General features: G+C 39.0%; 1 protein-coding gene across 6 annotated transcripts in view; it reads left to right on the plus strand.

The window, feature by feature from the left end:
• Positions 1-22,314, plus strand: part of TBL1XR1 (TBL1X/Y related 1) — a 220,624-nt gene that overhangs the window by 99,481 nt on the left and 98,829 nt on the right. For all 6 annotated transcript variants that reach the window (XM_034438946.3, XM_034438947.3, XM_034438948.3 and 3 more), the window contains one exon: positions 6,661-6,725. The gene's annotated coding sequence lies outside the window, so the exon portion shown is untranslated. The remainder of the gene's footprint in view (positions 1-6,660; positions 6,726-22,314) is intronic.

A 22,314-nucleotide genomic window follows, 5' to 3' on the forward strand; every position in this document is an offset into this window, starting at 1 on the left:
GCTTTAGTTTAAAGAACAAAACTAGCAAAAACTTCTGGATTGTACCAGGAAGCTAATAGTGCCAGTGCAGGATCTGAAGCACAGATGACACAGTGGTTAGAATGTAGTACTGCAGGCTACTTCTGCTAACGGCCGACTGCCTGCAGTTCGGCTGTTCGATTCTCACCGGCTCAAGGTTGACTCAGCCTTCCATCCTTCAGAGGTCGATAAAATGAGGACTCAAGATTGTTGGGGGCAATATGCTGACTCTGTAAACCGCTTAGCTAGGGCTGTAAAGCACTGTGAAGCGGTACATAAGTAAGTGCTATTACTATAATATACTCATCTACAGTATAGCAGTATTCAGTACACAATATACAGCACGCCAACAACCAGGCTATATTCTGGATTGATTCTGGATTGGTTCTGGATTGTGAATATTCTTTAAAGCCACCACATCTTGTGTCCACGCAGGTAGTAATGAGGGCATGGGATACCAGGCCGTCTTGTTCCCTATAAGATTACACCTGGCACAGAGAAAATGCTGGACAAACACCCATATCCACACACCACTACCACCACAACTTTTACTTGCCTATTTAGAAGTTAACTGGGAACTTAGAAGTGCCCCAAAGTCACAATCCTTCCGAGAGTTGTGTCATTTGTCTGGAACAGAGTTTAAAGTACTCCTCTAATACTGGTCTTGCCATCTCCCTGTTTGGAAGAGAAGAAAAGACATCAGTGTGAACTCCAGCGAAGTCATTATTCAGGCCATATCAATATCATATACCTCGCACTTCGATTACATGTACTTTGTGGCAAAAAGACTGTGCGCTTAATTCTGCTATTGGACAAGGTAGACATTTTTCTCCAGATGCTGGACGAAATTATTCTGAGATACTGAGCATGACATTTAGAGTACAACTCAGGGACCGTTTTAGTCCTGATGATGATTGAGTGCTGATGATGATTGATAATGATTGAGTGCCATTTAATCGAGTTAATTAAATGTGTAGGTTGCTGAGATAAACTCTTGTATTTCATGTATTAGGGGTATTAATTATATCATCTTTAAAATAGACAAAAATCTCACCAGTTTGTATTAAATGTTAAATATGATAGACGAAGCAATTTACCTCTTGTGTTGTTGTCAGCTTTCCATTTATTTATGGTGTTTGTAAGTCGGATAAATTGTGGGGGGGGGGTTGGAAACACCAGGGGAAATGGGTTGATTTAGTACTTCTGGACATTATATTGCCCTCTTGGTTTCAGAGTCTGGTTTTATGCTTGATAACAATAGTAATACCGTAGCACTTAGACTTATATACCACTTTCTAGTACATATTTCATAGTGCTTTATAGCAGAGTTCCCCAACTTTTCTGAATTGGTGGCATGGAGGGAAAGGGGGGGCAGCGCTTCGGTGACACTAGCGCCCATGGCACTCGCGGTTACACTAGCATGCACTGGGCAGCCACTCACGCGGCCCAGTGACCAAAAGATCACGGCCCGTTAGTGGGCAGTGGCCCACAGATTGGGGATCCGTGCTTTACAGCACAATCTAAACAGTTTACAGAATCAGTATACAGCCTCCAACAATCTTGGTCCTCATTTTACCAACCTCAGAAGGATGGAAGGCTGAGACAACCTTGAGCCAGTCAAGATTGAACTCCTGGTAGTGAACAGAGTGAGTCTGCAATACTGCATTCTAACCACTGCACCACCACGACTCTTAATAGAGATTGCATGAAGTGATATATAATATGTATAATGTATAACTCAAGGATGTACAGGTGGTCTTCAACTTATGACTATGATTGCAACCAGACTTTCTATTGCTAAGTAATGAGGTTGTTAAGTGTGCCATGCCAAATTTTATGGCTTTTTTTTGCTATGGCTGTGGTCGTTATGTGAATCACATAGTCATTAAGCGAATCCAGCTTTCCCAATTGACTTTGCCTGTTGGAAGCTAGCTGGGAAGATCACAAATCACAAACATGTGACCCTTGGATGCTGCAACCATTGTAAATGCATGCCAGTTGCCAAGGGCCTGAATTTTGATCATGTGACTATGGTTACACTGCAACAATTGTAAATGAGAGAAGTGGCTGTAAATCACTTTTTTCAATGTAACTACGAAGAGTCGCTAAACGAATAGTTGTAACTCAAGCGACTATCTGTAAGAGATCAGACAACAATATCATTTCATGTCCTGCTGTCCTGTTTAGATAAACAGCTTTGTGGTCCTGTTTTATTGTATTATATTAGCTCCTGTGAAAAGAATTTGCAGTATTTATCCAGACAAAGCTGTTCCAGCTCTTTTTTTTTTTTTTTTGCTGTGTGGCCTTCCGATTATTTCTCTTTGGCTTTGCAGCTTCAGTTGATGGCAATTGTTATTGTGTATTCACATTGAAACTTTGTTTTGTTTTTTTTTTTAAAAAAAGGTAATGAGCATCTGGGTATCCTCCCAACGAAAGCTGAACACAACTACTTAGGATGCCTCAATAATTGAATGAGTAAATTGGCATAAATAAATAAATTAGCATACACTTAGCACAAAGGATCATGATATTTTATATTAAGTCAGTAACACTTGTCAGATAAGATAATTCTGTATGAATGCTGAATTAGCCACTATCTGCAATGCTAATACTGTAGTCATTTCTCTCTCTATGCTTTCCTTTCTTACTGTTACAAGAAATCAATTCAGTGTTTTTCCCTTCCCTCTGCTGAAAGGGAAATTTGCAAGGTCAAGATAAAGAAGAAAGTGTATTAAAGAGGAGGCATGGATTCTGCAGGTGTAAATTTGATTCCTTTCCAGGTAGCTTGCCTCTTGCAATGGTGCTGAAAAAGATCTGCAACCAGTCCTCAATCTTGTAGCTGTCTCAGATTCTCTGCGGTTGTGTGAGTGTGATTTGGGTGCTTTGACACCAGTGTGCATTTAGGACAGCTGTAGCATCCTACGGTTATATGAACGCCATTTGCAACCATCATATCCAGTTTCTGACAAGCAAAGTCAACGAGGTAGCTGGAAATAAGTCATGATCACGTGAAGTCACATTTGATGAACGTGGTTGATTTGCTTAACAATTGCAATAGAACTGATGTCATAAGTCAGCATGATCATGTGATGTTTCACTTAACAGCTGCATTGCTTATAACAGAATTGCTGTCCCAACTACCATTGTTAAGTGAAGATTTACCTGTATCATGTCTCCATCCAATTATCCAGTTTATGTCTATTGACACATAATTGTGTTAATTATTCTCATTGGGTAAAACTTATATCTGACTTTGAAAGCTAAGCAGGTCAGTGATGGGGAATCACCTAAATATCGTAGGATTTCTAGGGTGGACTGGACTGTCAAAAACCCCCACAAAACATCTTGGTGAAGACACTTTCACAATACTGCTAAGAAAATAACACAATTGCATTAGGAGGGCTTGAGATCAGCTCCATAGAGGTTTTTAAGTCGCATTCAACTTTGACCTGATCCTCACCTCTTCAGATATTACCCCGCTCTCTCAATAGAAACCCCAGGGAGTAGGATTAACCACCAGACCTTGAACACTAAGGGTATGGGAATACATACACACATAAAAAATAGAACAGGAAAAATAAACAGGAAACATACTTTTAAAACTGATGTTCAGAAATATTTTGAAGTTAATTTGTTTACATTTTAAGTAGATTTTTTTTTCTACAGCTGAGTTTAATGTGGAACTGAATTAGATTTATTATTTAATAGGAAATTGCTTATGACTCCTAATTGTTTTAGTTTTTAAAAAAAGTTATGATAAATAGATATGAGAGTATGTTGTCTTGTATATTAAGGCACTTCTGGATCTCTTGAAAACATACGGTTGTCCAATGTTGGAGAATAGTTTTTACTGTTAAGTATTTATTTCATAGATTAAATATATAAATATTTTATTCTTTCAGCACATTCCTTATTACTCAGTACAGTATCAGAACATATCACATATCACAATCACGTATTACATAACATCACAACATGTAACACACATCTCATAACATAATGTAGCAACATCATATAATGGTGATGGCAAACCTATGGCACATGTAGCCCTATCAGTGGACACGCGAACTCAGCTCTGGCGCACATACGCGCATTGGCCAGCTGATTTTCGGGTCTTCTGGGCCCACCAGAAGTAGGGAAACAGGCTGTTTCCTGCCTCTGGAGGGCCTGCGGGGGGTGGGGAAGGCCCGTTTTTCTTTTCTTTCTCACCTGGCTCCAGGGGAGGAGTGAAATGCTCCCGTTTCGGACCGGATCACCCGATCCGGTAGTGATGATGGTGGGTGGTTCGGAGAACCGGTAGTAAAAATCCCTGCCCACCCCCCATGCCCAGCTGAGCTGCGTGATCATCAGAGGCTTTTTTTTTTTACTTTTAAAAGCATTTTTTCTTCGGCCAAAAAAATGCTTTTAAAAGTAAAAAAAAGCCTCTGATGATCATGCAGCTCAGCTGAGATCGTCAGAGCCTTTTAAAAGCATTTCGGCTGAAGAGGTTGTAGAAAAAATGCTTTTAAAAGTAAAAAAAAAAAGTTGGCCACGCCCACCCAGTCACATTACCCCCCACCAAGCCACGCCCATAGAACCGGTAGTAACAAATTTTGCATTTCACCACTGCTCCAGGGCCTCTGGGAACAGCGAAAACGGCTTTCCCCAGCCCCCTGGGGGTCCTCCGGAGGCCAAAAACGGCCCATTTAACAACTTCTGGTGGGACCGGAAGGCCCGTTTTTTGCTGTCCCCAGCCTCCAGGGCCTCTCTAGGAGTCTGGGGAGGGAGAAAACGGCCTTCGTCACCCCCCCGGAGGTCCTCCGGAGGCCAAACATGCCCCATTTGACAACTTCCAGTCGCGTGCCAGGAGTTGGGGGGAGGGGGAGTTCGCGCATGCAGGGGCGGGGCACATAGAATTATGGTTGTGCACACGCACACGCACGACCCCCCCGCCGTCCCCTCCTGGCACGCGATGGCAAAATAGCCATCACTGTCATATAACATGTAATAACATACTGCATTACCGTACATTACATATAAATATATATTTTGCCTTCTGAAACCATGGGATAGGAAATCTTTCAGAGGGCTGCATTCTTCTGAAGGTAAGCAGTGTTATCTAACAATTCATTGGATACGATAATTCAAAGTGTATCATCTATAAAACCTTTGCTTCAGTTATCTGCCAGACTATTCAGTTTAGTTTTGTCTTTCTATCCTGTTAGTTGTTATGTCATTTTATGGGCCCTTGGAGACATATCTGTGACTACAATTGCCCTGTGAGATATTTCCCTACTTCCTGTCTTTATGGCATTGATGATGTGGTTGTAGACCTAGGATATTATGGTTAGTTACACTGCAGTTTAAGCTGATTTTGCATTTTTATCCACCTATCAATTTCCTTAAAAGTACCTGGATTTAGATAGATGTTGTTTTACTTTTATTTGCAGTTATTGATTGATTGATTGATTGATTGATTTGATTGATTGATTGATTGATTGATTGATTGATTGAATTTGTGTACCGCCCTACTCCCGAAGGACTCAGGGCGGTGAACAGCCAGATAAAATACATATAATACATAATAATAATTTGTATTTTGTGATTTTCTCAATTTCTTTCTCTCCACTATCCAGACTTTTTGACTTGGCGTGTTATGTGGCAGGTGCCTATCTGTTTGAATTCTAAAGTCCCAGAGCATTTTCTGACTTGCCTATTTTGTGACCCCACCAGTCCTCGCTTGCAGACAAGTGCTATTTCTTGCATATATTCCAATGCACCATTGTTGCTACTTTGTCATGCTGTTGTTTGTAGTCAGTCTGTGTGATCTTGCAACAGAGTTCTTTTTTCCTCTTTGAACAGACACAGTTTATACATGGAAGAAACAAAATAAACACTGCCATTTTTGACAATGAGGCTGCTATTTGCAAAAGAGTTTCTGCTTTGTTTTCCTCAACCAGTATTTTCGGTTCTGAGTTTTATTGGCAGTTTTGGTATCCTCTGGGTGTGTACCTGAGTGCTCTTTGGATTCAGTCTGTAACTTCAATCAGATTCTTCCATCATAAAAGATATATCTATACATAAAAAGGATTTTTTGTTAATTCGAACATGGACTTTTAAGATGATAGCTGTCAAGTTAGCCTTTCTCTAAGCATTGCCTGCACACAGATTTAAATGCTATTAAAAATATAATTCTCCTCTCCCCTTTCCCACATCCCATTTTCTGCACCAGTGGGATTAATGTAATTATTGCTTTGTGAGCATGATTCCCTCTAAGTATGCATTGGAGATTCTTTCAACTTTATCTAGCTTTGTTTGGGGAAGCTTTATTGGTGGCTATTACAAAATGAACTAAGCCATATTCTTTAAAGCCTTGGTTTGGTAAGGTAAAATGGCTAATGCATTGCAACAACAATCTTTAATAGACTTGAAATATTGGCCCCTGAGCTGTCATCACCATCTCTATAGGCTATTTTAATATGGAAATAAGCCCGTTCCAAACAAAACTTTGTAAATCAACAGTTCCTTCTGTTTTCATTTGAAAACTGACACTAGCATTTTCTTCCTTTAAAATTCAAAAGTCAAAAATGTCAGCCTTACTCTTTAAAATCTGTCTGAGCAATTGTCCCAAATTAAGCCTTGCCTTTACTTTTTGTATTTCAGTACCATCTTCCTGTGATAGGAGGCTCCTAAGAGGAAACCTTCTACCTATCAATGCACGACCAATGGTAAGTCGCCTAAAATGCGTTTTTGTGTTTGAAGTTGTTTTAAATAAAATTGGCTTTATAGATAGTCCTCACTTAATAACTGCCCTGTTTAGTGGCTGTTCAAAGTCATGAAGGCACTGAAAAAGTAACCAGAACTCTTGTTTACATTGGTTAGGGTTATGATTAATTTAATTGATCCATCCATCATTCATCCATCCATCCATCCATCCATCTCTCTCTCTCTTAGTCTCTCCCTCCCTCCCTCCCTCTCTCCCTCTCTCTAATCCATCTCCGTCTGTCTGTATCCATCCATCCATCCATCCATCTTCTTTTTCTCTAGTATTGCTGGTGGAACTGGAAATTAGAATAGGGGGTAAAATGGAATGTTTTTGTTGTGAATGGTTTTTTAAAAGTAGAATTAAATACATTGCAATATTTGTAAACTTCTTAAGTACTTCTGTCTTTATCCAGCTATTCATATATTCTTTCTCAAAAGCTGCTCCAACCCTTAGATTGCTGCTGTCTTTTCTTGCTCCCTAGCTTACTCCTTTCTTTTAATGCCCAATCCCTGCTAACAATCATTACTTTTTTCCCCTAGTCTAGTAAAGGATGTCTGACTATGGTATTTTAAATCTCATTGTTCTTAAAATATGCCCAGAAGCAAGGCACTGTGATAAGGAGAGGAGATTTATTTGTGTGCCTGTGGGAAGAGAATTAATTTCAGTATAAATAATACAGTCTCAGTAAAATTTAAATGTGATCTTTCGCATGAAAATGCTAAACAATGATCTCACTTTTTAAAGAACAGGGTGTAGCATATTTTCACACTGTTGTGCTCCGTCCTTATGCTTTAGCTATTTGAGGGTGTAAAAGAAAGAGTGTGCTCAAGTCCTTTTAAAAGAACTTTTCTGGACAGTGGCCTTTGATGTTTTCTTACAAAAGTAGAGAATGTTTTGCTTTGGTTTAAGCTTTTGAAGATTCCTCTCCTTGTAGCCTCACATGTTCTCTGCCTGCAATACATTGTCATTGTTGCGTATCTTCATAGCACAATAAACAGAAAGATACAAGGATTGGTTAGGTAGTGTTATTGCTGGAGGCTAACAAACAAGTCACATTGGCCTCAATCAGAGTTGAGTGGAGAAATAAAAATACATTCTGGAAACAAACAGTGCTGTGTAACAGTGTGCCTCTAGATTTTCATTTTTTTCATTTTATTAAATTTGTATACTGCCCTACTCCCGAAGGACTCAGGGCGGTGAACAGGCACAAAATAAAACACATAAATACGGAAGTTAAAACATGATTAAAACCTAATTAAATAATTTTTGCCCGAGACAATTTAAAACTCCCAATAATTTAAAACAAATTAAAATTTGAGTTTAAAAATTTAAAAGAAGGGGAAAAAAAATAGGCCAGGCCGGCCTGCTGGAATAGGAGTGTCTTCAAAGCACGGCGGAAAGTGCGCAGATCCGGGATCCTCCGTATCTCCGGGGGGAGCTCGTTCCAGATAGTAGGATCAGCAACAGTATTCTGATTTTTCAGTTGCTACTATGCTTGGATTTAATGGGGCCTTGGTTTAATATGATCTGGCATGGAATTCTGAAGTTGGCTGATTAGCAAGTATTTCCTGGTTTTAGAGAACATAGCTGGGCATGATTTTCCAATGCCAAACAATGCGAATGGCCAAAAGATTTATCAGTGTGAGTACTCCTCAACTTACATCAACTTTGGAAAAGGTGTTCTATGATCCATAAAAGCACCTCTGGCAGTTGTCAAATATTGTGTGAGTCCCCGCTCAGTCCCTGTGGTCACATGACTGCACACGGGGCACTTGGCAACCCACTCTCATTTATGACTGGTTGCAGCATCCCATAGTCATGTGATTTCCCCTGGTTTATGGCACTATTTTTTTTGGCTGACATAGCAAAAAAAAAAAACCACCACTTAGGGAGAACAGGTTCAGATTTATGACCACCTGATTTGTTTAATAACATCATAACACCAGTTGTAAAATTGGGTCTGGTTCCATGGGTACCTTGATTTTACAGTGGTCATGAGTTAATGACTGCAATTCTGGTCCCAGTTGCACTTGTAAATCAAGAGATATCTGTAATGTAAATAGTGCCAAAGTAATTCTGTATTTTGTTTAATTTCAAATTGTTATATACCAATATACCAGCCCTCAGGCCCTTCACTGCCTTTCTGCCATAGATACACCCAAAGAGAAGTAAATCTTTTCCTCATTTGAGTAGATGGATCAATGGTGGATTAATTCAGTGGTGAAATCCAAATTTTTTTACTACCGGTTCTGTGTGCATGGCTTGGTGGGCATGTCAGGGGAAGGATACTGCAAAATCCCCATTTCCATCCCACTCCTGGGGGAAGGATAGTGCAAAATCTCCATTCCCAACCCATTCTGGGGCCAGCTAGAGGTCATATTTGCTGGTTCTCCAAACAACTCAAAATTTCCGCTACCGGTTCTCTAGAACCTGCTGGATTTCACCCCTGGATTAATCGTAGTATTTGCAGATACAAATAGTCCTCAATTTATGATCACAATTGAACCCAAAATTTCCATTGCTAAGCAAAGCAGTTGTTAAGTGAGTTTCCCCCCATTTTATAACCTTTATTGCAACCATTGTTAAATGAACCATTGCAGTTATTAAATGAATCATTCAGTCATTAAGCAAATTTGGCTTCCCCCATTGAATTTGCTTGTCGGAAGCCGGCTGGAAAGGTACAAATGGAGATCACATGATCCCAGGACAGGGCAACTGTCATAAATACAGGCCAGTCTCCAGGCACCCAAATTTTGATCATGTGACCATGGGGATGCTGCAAAGGTCATAAGTGTGAAAACTGGCCATAAATCACTTTTTTTCAGTGTCATTGTAACTTTAAATGGTCACTAAATGGATGGTTGTAAGTCAAGTATCTAAACCTGTATATAAACCAATGTATTTTGTTCACTGTTTTCAGTTTCATAAAACAGAATAAACAAATGGGAGAAAAATCTAAATAATAATGCTTTGCCTTTTAAATTTTGTTTAAAAATGTTTTTGTAACAATTAAACATGAGCCACAGTGACACAGTGGTTAGAGTGCAGTACTGCAGGCTACTTCTGCTGCCTGCCGGCTGCCTGCAATTTGGCAGTTTGAATCTCACCAGGCTCAAGGTTGATTCAGCCTTCCAGCCTTCCGAGGTGGGTAAAATGAGCACCCAGATTGTTGGGGGCAATAGGCTGACTCTGTAAACAGCTTAGAAACGGCTGTAAAATGGTATATAAGTCTAAATGCTATTGCTATTAACAACAACAATAATGAACCCTATCCCCTTCCTCAACTCACGCTCCACCTTAAAGGCAGTTCATAAATATTACAATATGACGCTCTCTTCCGCACATGCCTTTGGCTAAAACAGGGTGTTAAAATACACATCCAGTAAAGTGAAAAAAATAAAAATAAAAACACCTGCTTTACTTCAAACTATTTAAATTTCTCAAATTGCTTTTCCATCTGCAAGAATAAAGTGTATATGACTTCATACTTTAGTCAAGAGTTCAGAACCTTTTCACATTATTGCTTATTAAAAACAATGACTCACTGCATCATAAAGTATGATCAGCTCCATTAAATTTTAAAATATTCAGAAGAATCTGTTGTCATGCTGTCTTTTGTTCTAATTCCCACCCCCCGAAATAAGCATTTGTAGAGTTGCAGACTAGTTACTTACAAAGTAAAAATTGATCTTTAATTGTTGCTTACAACATTCTTTATGGAATGAGAGCCTTTTGTAAGAAGTGGAGTAGACAAATAAAGTGCAGTGCATTTTATGACTGAGTAGCTCAAAATACAGTCTCGGATGAAACATGCATGAAATATAATGCTGGATCAATCGTGTAGTGTCACAAAGAATCTCATCGTCCATTTTTAGAACCCTTTTTAAAGAAAACCCCATAGAGCTGCTGACAGCTTTGCAGATATAGATAGTCCTTGATATATGACCACAAATGAGCCCAGAATTATGGTTGTAAATTATTGCAACTGTTAAGGGATTGCACCCAAGTGATCCCACCCAATTTTACAACCTCTTTTGTTGTGGTCATTAAGTGAACGCTGTAGTCGTTAACTGAACCTGGAAGCAAATGTTGGTCATAAATTCACAGCCCTCTTACTGCAGGTTGCTGCAAATGGCCGTAAATGCGAGCTGGTTGCAAAACACCCAGAATGTGAGCCCATGACAGCAAAGGTGTGGTGATGGGGTTGTTGGAACTTTGATACAGTGTCATAAGTACTGTAGATCTGGGGATATCCATCATCATTTTGAACAGTTGCTCAGCAACTGGTCGTAAGTTGAAAGACTACCTGTAATACTTTGGGAGAAATGGTATAAATGGTTGGAGGAGAAAGGGGAAAAGGAAAAAAAAAAGGGGGGGGGGACAAAAGAAAACTAAACAATGGTAAAATTAGGTGGAGAAATATGGAAACAAATGGGAAGATATAAATTGTGGAAAGGAAATTAGGTACCTGTTTATGTTTAATGTAAATAAAATATTTAGATTAAGAGAATATATATATATATATATATATATATATATATATATATATATATATATATATATATATATATATATATATATATATATATAATATACTAGGAATATATGTATAAGAGATAGATTAAGCTAAGAAAGAGAAAATGTATAAATATAGATTACTGATGAGAAAATGTTGAAAAGAAGATGTAAAGATAAAAAAAAAAAGAAAGACTACCTGTAATACTGACTTAAATAGTTGCATCCTTAAGTTAACAGAGGCTCTCTAGTAACCACAGTGATGTACTGTAGCAAAAAAAAGGAGTGAAAGGAAATGTGCAGGGCTTTGAAATCCATTGTTGGAATATCTCACTGTCTGCTCTTAAAATTTGACTGTAGGCAAGTTCATTGCATTTTATGGAACTGAATTATGCCATGTCATTTTGAAAAGGAGACATTAAGAACTTCCTTGAGCTCAAAGGATGGTAGTGGGGTGGAGCGAGTGTCATTTATATGCTTCATCCTAGGAAATCCTTTACTTTTAATCATCCATTCCGACAACTTCCTAAAAAGTAGTCACTACAAAAATAACATTTGAAAATCCTGGACCCCTGAAACATAAATGTGTAACTTGAATCTTGTGGGTTGTCTTGATTGGGCACGTGATATGGTGATAACCTAAACCATTTTGTGTCCTGGTTTGTTTTGAAGCTGTTATGTGTGGATACCCTAGTTCAAAGATTGGAAATATGAGTAATTAAAAGGATTTTTAAAAATGTTTGAGTCCCGATTCATAACAAAGGCTAACACAATTCATGTTTGGGTAAGTATTGCGATCAAGCCAATAACGTGTGTGATTAGTCCACAAAGAGTGCTCTAAAAAACCGCAAATTATCATATTAAATATCCAATTATGTGTGGCTAAATATTGTCAGTTTTTGCCTTTATCCATATTTCTGTCTGTGGGACTATATTTATAAATCATATCACATTCCATGCAGTTTCCATTTTGCTGTATTTCTGCTCGGCTGTTGGGTTCATTTACTCAAGGGAATGAAGAGTTTCTTTTAAGATAATTGTGGATAATTACATGTAGTGCGTAATGTCAGAGTTAAGCTCCTGTTTACTTAAGTCAGTATTAGAACAGACAACAGAAGTCTCATTCTCAAATATTTTTTTAAAAAAACCAACACTGGCCTTTCCTTTTTAATTAGCTACTTGGCCTTTGATGTGGCCTATCAGAAACATGTTACTGCTCCATGTTTTTTCCCCCTTTGATACCATTAATGGACTGCCCAAAGGATATTCTCTCCCCTCCGCCCCCACTTTACACTCATGAGTATTGCCATCAAGAATGCATTAGCAAATCCATGTTTGTTTTGGAATAAAGGAAGCCAGCAAATTGATTAAGAGATGAGTGTGTGTTTATTATCGGAAGAAAGGATGTTGGAAAATGTTCTGGGTTTTCCATCTTCTTGGCATGGCTATATTTTGTAAGATCAGGCGGGACATAAATGGGCAGATTTGTATATCATATTGTATGATATGATATATAGAGGGATGCGGTGGCTCAGTAGCTAAGACACTGAGCTTGTTGATCGAAAGGTTGGCAGTTCAGCGGTTCGAATCCCTAGTGCCGCATAAAGGGGTGAGCTCCCATTACTTGTCCCAGCTTCTGCCAACCTAGCAGTTCAAAAGCACGTAAAAAATGCAAATAGAAAAATAGGAACCACCTTTGGTGGGAAGGTAACAGCGTTCTGTGCGCCTTTGCCATTTAGTCATGCCGGCCACATGACCACGGAGACGTCTTCGGACAGCACTGGCTCTTGGGCTTTTAAATGGAGATGAGCACGGTCCCCTAGAGTCAGGAACGACTAGCACATATGTGTGAGGGGAACCTTTACCTTTTACCTTTTATGATATGATACATGATGTTTTGTTTGGACTGAGTTTATAAAAGATCTTAGTCTTTCATCCAGTTTGGTTGTTTCTTTGATGACTTTCATTAGGCAGCAATTGTTGGCATATATAGCATTTGACATGGTTACTTTATCACTCTTGGAAGGAGGTAAGTAACATATAGGACCCCCCCTCCCCCCGGCACAAATTTCATTCACATTCTGCAGGATAGGTTAGGCTGACATTTGGAAAAGGGTTAAATGTTATCCAGTGAGTTTAATGGTCCTGTAATTACTGGGCTCCTGGGTGCATAGCCTATTATTGAAATAGACAGTATTTGGTCCTTCAAGTGTTCATTTTTGTTTTGTTCAATGATGGAGGAGTTGGGTACAAAGAATCTAGAAAGATACCAATTCCTGTGTCTCTGTTTTTCAAATTACTTGGATATAGCAGGGATAACCTGAAGGCTGGTCAAAAGCCATCATAAAGATACTTTCTTTGACTTCCAGTGATACACCCACTATACTACATTTTCTAGGTAGGAAAGAACAAGGGTCTACTTTGCTCTCAAAGGGTAATGAAAAAAAAGAAAGAAAGAAGAATAATATTTTTCTTTCAAGGAGATCGTCAGTATTGCTAATGAACTGCAAAGGATTGCTTGGTTTGAAGATAATGGACAGTCTTGTATATTTTATTCCGTCTGAAGCAGGGGTGAAATGCTCTCGGTTCAGTGCGGTTCACCTGAACTGGTAGTAAAAAAGGCTACTGGTTTACCAAACCGGTAGTAAAAACTGTAAAAAAAAAAAAAAAGTTCCGACGATCAGGTGAGGGACACGCGATCGTCGGAACTATTTTTTTTAATTTTTTTTTTTTTACTTTTTTAACCTTTTTTTTTTTTTACTACTGGTTGTCCGGAACCGGTAGTAAAAATGCTTTAAAAAAGTAAAAGAAAAAAGGCTCCGATGATCACAGCTGAGCTGTGCAATCGTCAGAGCCTTTTTTTAACTTTTAAAAGCATTTTTTTACAATCTATTCACCCAAATAGGTTGTAAAACATTGCTTTTAAAAGTAAAAAAAAAAGATCGCCCGCCACAGCTGATCACCCCCCCCCACGTGCGCTGTCCTACTTACCCCATGCCTCCTTTTGGTGTGCACTGCGTGCGTGCTTGCATGCCTCGCATTTGGTGCATAGTGTGTACTGCGCATGCGTGCATGCAGTGTGAACGGTTCAGATTTCACCACTGGTCTGAAGGTTTAAGTGTGTTGTTTCGATAAAGGTTGCAATTTTTGGGTTTCTACAATATAGTAAAACCGAATTAACATTGAATTGGATTAATTTAAAATTCAGTGTGCAGTGAGAGTCCAGTAACTCTTTACTGTGCAGTATAAACAGGCCAACACTGTAAGCAATTGTGTCTTTCATTTGTTTGAGCATATCATGCCACATGACCATAACATTAGATTTGGGGATCAGTGTGCAGTGTGATCTGAACATTTTGCCCTTTTATTTTAAGTGAAAGAGGAAATGATTGTTCGGGTGAAAATGCAAGGACCTCAGTGTCTCCCCTCATTTTAAAATGACAGAATGGTAATGTAGAAAATTACAACCATAAAATCCTCATCTGAGGCTCCCCCTTAATTTCCCTAGCAGAATCCAGGTAAAGGAAAACTGTCAATGAATATAGAGATGACTATAAGAAACGGATGAAGAGATTTTCTTTACACAGACCTCAATAGCTTAATCTCATCTCTCATCTCTTTTGCAAAATTTATGTGACGTGTCTTTCTGACCTGTTTGGGAATCCCCGCAAAATCCCCCAAACTTTCTTCAGTTTCATATTTAGTGATTTCACCCCATCAAATCTTGTATGTGGAAACCGCTGAAAGACAATGTGAAAAATATTCAATTCAGGATGAGAATTTAAAAATTGTTAAAATCCCTCAGTCCACACTTGTCTTCATTAGCCAACTATGGCTTTGATCATAACAAAACCTTCTTCTTTCTTCTTGTAGTGGTACAGTATAAGGTTATGCACTGTGAAACCCAGTTTCCAGATATGGCTAGCAGGAAATGTCTGTCTGTGAAAACAAGTCATATCAGCATAAACTCTGAAAGCATGTAATCTGCAGAGGATTCTTTCCCTTCCCTCCATTACTAGAGAAAAACAATTATGTCTTGGTATTTCTTGTGCTCTTTTAAAAATAAATGAATAAAAGGGGGGGGGGCGGGGAATAGATAATATGACTTCACATCAAGGCCAGGAAATATAGAAGATAAGATGGCTTACACGAAAGCTAAAAATTTCTTTGCTAAATTCTAGAAAATAGAAAAATGTATGAAGCCATGTCATAGCCTTGAGACTATATTGCTAGAATTCTTCTCTTCCTTCCTAGTATCTATCACTTCCCACTTATGACTATAACCATGTTGCTTGTATCTTTCAATTTATATTGTTTTATTTGTTTACTAGTACGATTTGATAGCTTATTAGTAACTTGACTATCACTAAGGGTTGTATCTTTTTATTCTTGATGAATCTATTTTATTCTCCTTATGTACACTGAGAGCATATGCACCAAAGACAAATTCCTTGTTTGTCCAATCACACTTGGCCAATAAAGAATCCTCTCCTCCTCTCCTCTCCTCTCCTCTCCTCTCCTCTCCTCTCCTCTCCTTCCTTTCCTTTCCTTTCCTTTCCTTTCCTTTCCTTTCCTTTCCTTTCCTTTCCTTTCCTTTCCTTTCCTCTCCTCTCCTCTCCTCTCCTCTCCTCTCCTCTCCTCTCCTCTCCTCTCCTCTCCTCTCCTCTCCTCTCCTCTCCTCTCCTCTGTCACTAAATTTGCTGGCTTTTCTGAGTGTGGGGAAAAAGAAAGACAGGGATGAGATCATGGCATATCTTTAGGTTGGAGTCTTACTTGCTCCTTGGAGACCAAGGGGAAACAGCTGACAGATTTCGCTTTCCAGTGGTTCTACATATTCCTTCTAGTGTTGCATTCTACCCTGTTTCTTTCAAAATAAACACCCCTGTGATGGAGACTCATACAAGCCATGCTTTCATAGCAGTACTGAAATACAGATCAGAAAAATATGGTTCATTGCCCCATATATATTAATGAACAAGCAGAACCCCAGTTATCATCAACCAATTATAAACATGTCTTAATTTAGAATTCACACTCAAGAGTATTGTTATATTTTGAAAACATGTAGAAAGAACTTTGATACCCAATTTAAAAAAATACTTCTGGTTTTTAAACTACAGATTTTGTAGCAGGGAAACAGATTTGGAAATTAAAGATCCAAACTTTTCCCTACATTTTGAAACTGAATATGTCAAGTACAAATGAAACGGAAATTTTTAGTGGAGACGTGCACTGTCTAAATGTTATAGGAAGGTGTTGTGGCCCGCCAGCGGCCTGCACGGATTGTGGCTGATCCTGACGAGGAGGAGGCTGGTGTGGTGTCGTGCCAGCAGCCTGTGCAGCCGGTGCTTGAGTCGGACAGCAAGGAGGCTGAAGAGGATGTGGTGCCAGAGGCAGAGACTTAGCCAGGGCCTTCAGAACCTCCAGAGGCTCCTTCAAGTGAAGAGAGTGAAGTGGAAGAGCCTCTTCTCAATGCTCGAGCACGCAGGGCTGCCAAAAGGCAGGAGTGGCTACTCAGGATGAGGTCTCCTCAGGAGTAAGGCTTGGGGCTAATTGGCCACTCCCTTAGCCTATTTTAGTTCGCACACAGATAGCACACGCTACTGGAAACAACGTTTAATTACTACGGAGAGCATTTTGAAAGTGGGTTTCTTGTTACATCGTGGTTTCTGGGCTGGTTGCCAACCCTTGTCGGACTTTGTTTATTCTCTGTAATTCATAGCAGGCTGATAAGGACATTTGCACTGAAAGCCTGCATTTTGAAAGGGGTCTGTTTGTATTAAATGGAGTTTTTGGAGCCTTGTGTGTGTCATACTCCTTGGGATCCAGAACTGGGGCAGAACAGTAGGCAACTAATTTCATATCTGCTAAATCAACTGGTATTGTACTCTGTTTTACTGGCAGTTAATTATGATATGTTTCTTACAATAGCATACAGAAGACGGTTGAATGGATAAATGCAATTAAGCGATGAATATAAGATAAGACGGATGTGACTAAAAGATATACTTTGTGTGTCTGAGCATGTACAATAAGCTTTTGGGATAACATGTAATATCAACCCAAAACAATCTTTATCATAGGATGAAGGTCTCTTCAATGAAAATACAAGATTATTGGCTACCACGTTGGTTCCCCTGCACATTGATAGGTAGATATTTTTTTACTTCCTAGTCCAGGTCTGAGAAGATGATTGTCTCAAAATCATCCAGGTATATTCTGTATCTGAGGGAAGACCAGAACTGACTCTCCCCATTCCTAGTCCAGTACCTTAATCATTGCACTACTTTAGGTCTCATGGATGGATAATTATAAAAATGAAATGTAGGAACAGTAACATCTTATTTTAATGGGTTAGTTGGTAGAAAGAATTCTCTTATTCTTGACCATCTTTTAAACTAGACGTCTAATTAAGTTGCCAGCATAATAAAAAGAGAAAAGCAGAGACATCACCCTGCCAAAAAAAGTGCATATAGTCAAGACTATGGTTTCCCAGTTGCAATGTATGGTTGTGAAAGTTGGACCACAAGAAAGGCTGAACACCAAAGAATTGAGGCCTTTGAACTATGGTGCTGGAGAAGACTCCTGTGAGTCCCTTGGACTACAAGGCGATCCAACCGGTCAGTCCTAGAGGAGATCAACCCTGACTGCTCTTTAGAAGGCCAGATCCTGAAGATGAAACTCAAATACTTGGCCACCTAATGAGAAGGAAGGACTCACTGGAGAAGTGCCTAATGCTCGGAATGATTGAGGGCAAAAGAAGAAGGGGACGACAGAGAACGAGATGGCTGGATGGAGTCATTGAAGCAGTCGGCGTGAGATTAAATGGACTCCAGAGGATGGTAGAGGACAGGAAGGCCTGGAGGAATGTTGTCCACGGGGTTGCGATGGATCGGACACGACTTCACAACTAACAACAACAACAATTAAGTTGCACAAATTAAAACAAGGTTTTTAGGGTAAGGGGATGAAAATAACCACCCCGATCACCTCCAGAGAGTGCTTGAGTGATGGTGTTTCCTGCTTATGCTTTTGACGTTGAAGAACAACCTCCAAAAGAAGAGCAGAAGGAACAATGCAAAAGGACAAAAGAGTCCTTGGTTGACCTCCAACACTATTTGTTCTCTACCTTTTACTGTCCTGCCCTACCAGCCTATCTGCTGCCTTCACAGCTGTGGTGAGGCTGCCACTATCACCCTCAACTCAACATGCCCACCTCTTGCCTAATGCAGGCCACTGCTGTGATGTCCCTCCTCATTATCTTGACCTTCCACTATGTTCTCAACTAATTCACGCTAATAAGATTTCCAGTTTTGAAAATTCAAGCGAACTGGTGGAAAGTTGGCATAATTGACCATGAAGATATCAAGAGGTAATGGTAGTTTGAGAGGAGAAGAACACCTGAAGTCAAGTGGCTAACAGAGTGGCAGCAATGGCCTTAGCCCTTTGGGACTTAGAGAGAGTTGGCTCCCCTACTAGGTGGTAGTTTGTAGTTTCTTATAATGGAATATAGTTTTCACAGCATATTAGGAGGTTGATTACTAATACTATTTTTGTGTATTGTTATGAAGATGAAGAGTTAATAATGGGTTGTCATAGCTAACAAATGACAGATTTGAGACCAGCAAGAGAAACAGAGGTATGACGTACTCTATCTTTAATAATTTCTCCCTTTCCTTTTGGCAAAAGGAAACTTTGGAAAATGAGGCCTACCACAGAGAAGATCTGGGGGGAAAGGTCCTTTTTTTCTTCTTTGCCACAGTGATACTGTGATAGCTGCCAGCCTGTGCTTAATATATTCAGAGATACCTGGGGATATTCCCATAAGACATTATCCTCAGATATACCAGTTTTAAAATAAGAATGTGCTTATATCTTTATCTTCTCCACTAGCAGTGGCGATGGCAAAGAGAAGGGAGGGAAGGGAGTATTTGCATGAAGTGAGAGTGAAGAGAACATAAAAGATTTGAGAATAACAGTTCTTGCATTTCCACTAAATCGCTTTAATATGCAAAGATGCTTCATATGGAGCTGGGCTGTTGATTTTTTTTTTTTTTAAGCTTAGCTTTGAGTTCCTTCTGATCTCTTGAGTTCATTTCCAGTGATGATTCTAGGTCTTGAACCTGAATACAAGGCTTATGCTCTTCCAATGAGTTCAAATGTTGATCTGACTAATCCTAATTGAATACTTGCCCGGAAGTATATTGATTCCTAGGGCAGCGAGAGCTTAGGACTTCTGTCGCTTGCTTAATTAGTAAAGACTTCTCTCCCCTACTCATTGGCAGTCTTTGGAACAAGTTTGGATGAGGACAGAAATGGCTTTAGGGACTCACACTGTTTGACCCCTAATTTAATATGCAAGTGTTTGAGCGTGGATAGGCCTGCAAAGACATGTTCAATACTGCATTGCATAAGAGGTCAATTTTTTCCTAGCTAGCTTTGTTGACTCAAAAACAAAATCGTGAACAGTCTGTTACTATTTTGTAGTGTTGAACGTAAGCATTTTTATTTTCTTGTTGTGCTCGCTCTCCAGGAAAATCACAGTAGTCCATTTTCCCTGGTAGCATTTCCTTTCTTTAAATGTAAGTAAAGCATGGGCTTTGCCTTTAGCAGACTCAACATTTAGTTCTTGGAAAGATTTTGGAAATCCTTCTTTTCAGAGCTCCTGGGGTTCCATTGCCACTAAGTGTACAATGATGGTGGACTGAAACAATCCATGTTTTTCCTTGCAGAAATGTTTCCTATTAGCTAAATGAAAGCTATGCTGGCTAGAGAATTCTGGGAGTTGAAGTCCACAAGTCTTAAAGCTGCCAAGTTCGAAGACCTCTGATCTAAATATTTTATTGAACTTTGCAAGGTAGAAAAATGGCATTGTGCAGAAACATTTCATAATAGTAAGGTCTGAGCCAGTTTTTCCCAGTAGGTACAAAGCCTTGGTTGGGATGAAATACTTTTATAGCCCAGCATTTTGAAGGAACCAAAGTATGTAAAGGCCAAAAAACCCACAGGAATCGCCAGAGTAGGTAGAATTCAAAGCACACTGATGAGATTATTAAAGTTGCATGGATGATATTATGAGAAACCAGTCAGTTGAATTGGAACATTTGGATTTATAAAACAGCTTAACTAAAGAGGCAGATGGACAATGCAAATGTACTTGGTTTTTTTTTTTTAATAGCCTCTAAGAAACCTGAATTGAGGAAGTTGTCTTCCTAGGATGTTTATTATAAATATCATGTGTTCCGATTTTCTAATATTCCTTTCCGGGTTTTTGTGAAAATTGAAAGCAGCTGTGTGTTTACTGATTGTGCAGATGTGGGGGTGGAGGGTGGGAAAAACTTTAAACACTGTTTCAGTGATTTTCTTTTTTTTCTTTTAGAAAATTATATAGGAGGTAACTAAAAAACTTTCTGAGTTATTCTTGTTCATGGCAAACTACAAAGGAAACATTCACAGAAGTATCAGATACATAACGTATAAATTAAAGAGAAGAATAGATAGAGAAGATTAAAAAGGAATGAGAATATAAGCTTGAATAGTCACAAGATCAAATGAGGCATTCGTTAATTTCCCTCCTCCTTTTAGTGCAGTTCATCAGAAGTTCAAGTAATTCAACTGAGCGATTGAATGGAACAGCGCATCATGCTAAACTACTGTTTACGGATAGCCTAAGCAGAGAAATAATCCACTGAACTGGAAGTTATTTTTTCACATAGGAAATTGTGTTTAAGAATGTGGGGATTCCACCTTGATTGCAAAGTTGCAAATCTGTGTTGCATGCAAGTCTTCATAGTGGATATGGAAGCCAGCAACGGTGGAGGAATTCTTCTGGCTAATGACAAGTCAAAAAGCTTTAGGATGAAAAATGGATGAGGCTGCATGAGAGGCAGCAACAATTGACTATTGGAAGAAAAATGTCACAAAAGATTAGATGTATAACGGAAGATGATATATTTCCCAAACAGGGTTCCGGGAGTTGTTATAGCTGGCATGTGTTGAACAAGGAGACAGGATCAGTGGAAAAAAAGAAGGGATCTCATGAAATGTTACACCGTTGATCCACTGAATTAGATGCTAATTTCACATTCAGCTCCTAGCAATTGATTAGTGACTGATTATTGTCAAAGCATCATGTACCATTTTCCTAAGCAGAATCTTAAGTAATGCGTTTGAGAAAATAAGGTCACCTTCCTGTATTATGTTTGAAGCATCTGAATCTAATTTTCAGCGATAAAGACTGAGAGCAATGGAAACAAGCCAATCCAATCCTTAGGCTTCTCAAACTCACAGCTGATGAGATGAACGGCTCTATAAATCATTATAGTAAATAAAATTAATAAAAAGAGAAGATGGGAAATGAATGAAAAAGGACAGTTTCAGCATTCGGTTTCCAGCCCTAATATTGTATAAGCAGCTGTGTCAGGAAAACATTACACCAAATTGTGGTGCTTTTTCTAAGATCATCTCAGCCATTCAGATCCTCTGAAACTCATCTAAGTTTAATTTATTGATGCATTCCTGGCAATAAGCGATTTTTTCTTGCCTAATGTCTACACACCACTTGGATGGTTCTAAAACTTACAAAAATAATGTAAACAATAATGTAAACATAATGTAAACAAAAACAATGAAGAGCAATTTATTATACACAATAAAAACAGGCTGGAAAACATAGACATGTTGAAGTAAAATTTGAGTGACCGGTGAGGGACTCTCATTCACTGAAGACGTTATAGGATTTCTTGTCCCTCACTCTTTAACAATCTTTCAAAAGGTTTATTTTCTCCTGCAATTCTCACATTAGTTCATTCTTTTACTTATATGTGTCTGTATGCATGTATTGTCTCACACCAATTAAACGCAAATATGATACTTCAAAGTACAGGAAAACCAAGCCTGAAATAGTAAAGAAAGGGAGATTTCAACCGAATCTTATAAGTGATAGCAGTCGCTTACAACTTGACAACTTTTAATTATTTGAAGGAATACCTCCTATTATATCTACCCAGTCCAATAGGAAGAGGAGAAAGAGCATA

This window comes from Pantherophis guttatus, chromosome 6 (genome assembly GCF_059756535.1).
Source record: "Pantherophis guttatus breed Tessera chromosome 6, ASM5975653v1, whole genome shotgun sequence".
Lineage (NCBI taxonomy): Eukaryota > Metazoa > Chordata > Lepidosauria > Squamata > Colubridae > Pantherophis > Pantherophis guttatus.